The 2,500-nt window shown below is 52.8% G+C and overlaps 1 non-coding gene across 1 annotated transcript in view; it reads right to left on the bottom strand.

The window, feature by feature from the left end:
- The window catches only part of LOC125798887 (18S ribosomal RNA), a 1,861-nt gene extending 1,118 nt beyond the window's left edge, over nt 1-743 (bottom strand). Inside the window, exon 1 of the ribosomal RNA XR_007437677.1 lies at nt 1-743. This exon is cut by the window's left edge and continues 1,118 nt beyond it. This is a non-coding gene — a ribosomal RNA (18S ribosomal RNA).
- Between the last annotated feature and the right edge of the window lie 1,757 nt (nt 744-2,500).

Below are 2,500 nucleotides of genomic sequence, written 5' to 3'. Positions count from 1 at the left end.
CGCCGGGAGGCAGGGTCTGGGACAGGCGGTAGCTCGCCTCGCGGCGGACCGCCAGCCCACTCCCGAAGTCCAACTACGAGCTTTTTAACTGCAGCAAATTTAATATACGCTATTGGAGCTGGAATTACCGCGGCTGCTGGCACCAGACTTGCCCTCCAATGGGTCCTCACCCATGTGTTTAGGATACGTTCATTCCGATTACAGGGCCTCGAAAGAGACCTGCATCGTTATTTTTCGTCACTACCTCACCGTGTCGGTAATGGGTAATTTGCGCGCCTGCTGCCTTCCTTGGATGTGGTAGCCATTTCTCAGGCTCCCTCTCCGGAATCGAACCCTGATTCCCCGTTACCCGTGGTCACCATGGTAGCCCCCTATGCTACCATCGACAGCTGATAGGGCAGACATTCGAATGAGACGTCGCCGCCGCGGTGGGCGCGCGATCGACCCGAGGTTATCTAGAGTCACCAAAGGGCCGGGGGAAACCCTCGCGGGTCCCCCCGGGTGGGTTTTGGGTCTGATAAATGCACGCATCCGGCCCCCCCGAGAGAGGACCGGTCAGCGCTCGTTTGCATGTATTAGCTCTGGAATTACCACAGTTATCCGAGTAACGTGTGGAGCGATCAAAGGAACCATAACTGATTTAATGAGCCATTCGCAGTTTCACTGTACCTTCCGTGTGCACTTAGACCTGCATGGCTTAATCTTTGAGACAAGCATATGTTACTGGCAGGATCAACCAGGTTGCTGCGAGTGGTTTTTGTCACAGAAAAAACCATTGGTTCTTAGAGGGGAGAGGGATCGGCCCCGTACCGTCCGAAGGACCCCCCGGGGAGGGGGGGACGGGCGGAGAGGCTCGTCCGAGCTCACCCCTCATTGCTCCCAGTGGAAATTAGTGTGGCAACTCCGCTGCGCGAGTTCCCGCTTGCTTCGGGGATAACAAGGAAACGCTCGTTCCGAAACCGGGGGTCCGGAGCTTTTTGAAGCCGGGTGCTGGAGCTCGGTTGGACGCGAGGACCACCGAGGCATCCGAGTCCGACGGCTCCGGGCCGACCGGTTATCGTGTAGGGCAGATTGAGATATAGACGGGCCGTCTACGACTCCCTCGGATAGGTTCGGAAAGGTCCTCCCCTGACGGAGGACCCCCCTGGAGGCTAACCCGCTGGGTCGGGTAGGAACGCACCGCGCACAGTGGCCACGGAGGGCCGCGCGGTTGCCTACCCAGGCGGGCTCGGTAGTCCATTCGATCGGGTCAAAATAATGAAAGAGATACCCCCCTGGAACCGTCTCTGGAAGTTTGGTTTTTCCTCCGTACCGCCTGGGGGGCGGGGGGCGGGACGGAGGCCGACCTGCGGAGCTTCTTGGTCGGGTAGGATCGGGTCCGTGTTATAGTGTCCAAAAATCCACTTTGGAACCATTATTGGGGCTTTATTTAAGCTCTGCCATGCTTAGAAATGAATGGAGAATCATCTCCAGTGCTTGGACCCCTAGTCATTGCCACTCTCCTCAACAGTCCGACGGCACCCCTTTGAAAAACCCCCGACGAAAAATCCTCCAGAGCGCGGGCGAACTCGCTCCGAGGCCGACCGGAGTGCACCTTCGTCGGGCAAGGGAGTCGGGCGAAGGGGGTCAGAAATCCTGGAGCTCGCCACCCTCACTAGTTTTTGGCGTGAAATGGTAGACCAAAAGTGGGGACTTAGAAAAATTTCGCACTTTTTCGACCTACCACTGGTAGACCGAGTGGGACTTAGTCATTTTTTCAGCTTTTTCGGGCCTACCACTGGTAGACCAAGTTGGACTTAGTCATTTTTTCAACTTTTCGAGCCTACCACTGGTAGACCAAGTTGGACTTAGTCATTTTTTCGACTTTTCGAGCCTACCACTGGTAGACCAAGTTGGACTTAGTCATTTTTTCGACTTTTCAGAGCTACCACTGGTAGACCAAATGGGACTTAGTCATTTTTTCAACTTTCGAGCCTACCACTGGTAGACCAAGTTGGACTTAGTCATTTTTTCAGCTTTTTCGGGCCTACCACTGGTAGACCAAGTTGGACTTAGTCATTTTTTCGACTTTTCAGAGCTACCACTGGTAGACCAAGTTGGACTTAGTTATTTTTTCAACTTTTCGAGCCTACCACTGGTAGACCAAGTTGGACTTAGTCATTTTTTCGACTTTTCAGAGCTACCACTGGTAGACCAAGTTGGACTTAGTCATTTTTTCAACTTTTCGAGCCTACCACTGGTAGACCAAGTTGGACTTAGTCATTTTTTCGACTTTTCAGAGCTACCACTGGTAGACCAAATGGGACTTAGTCATTTTTTCAACTTTTCGAGCCTACCACTGGTAGACCAAGTTGGACTTAGTCATTTTTTCGACTTTTCGAGCCTACCACTGGTAGACCAAGTTGGACTTAGTCATTTTTTCGACTTTTCAGAGCTACCACTGGTAGACCAAGTTGGACTTAGTTATTTTTTCAACTTTTCGAGCCTACCACTGGTAGAC

The sequence above is a fragment of the Astyanax mexicanus genome, unplaced genomic scaffold, assembly GCF_023375975.1.
Source record: "Astyanax mexicanus isolate ESR-SI-001 unplaced genomic scaffold, AstMex3_surface scaffold_91, whole genome shotgun sequence".
Taxonomy (NCBI): domain Eukaryota; kingdom Metazoa; phylum Chordata; class Actinopteri; order Characiformes; family Acestrorhamphidae; genus Astyanax; species Astyanax mexicanus.
The sequence above is the reverse complement of the archived record's forward strand: the minus strand, read 5'-3'. Positions and strand labels throughout refer to the sequence as shown.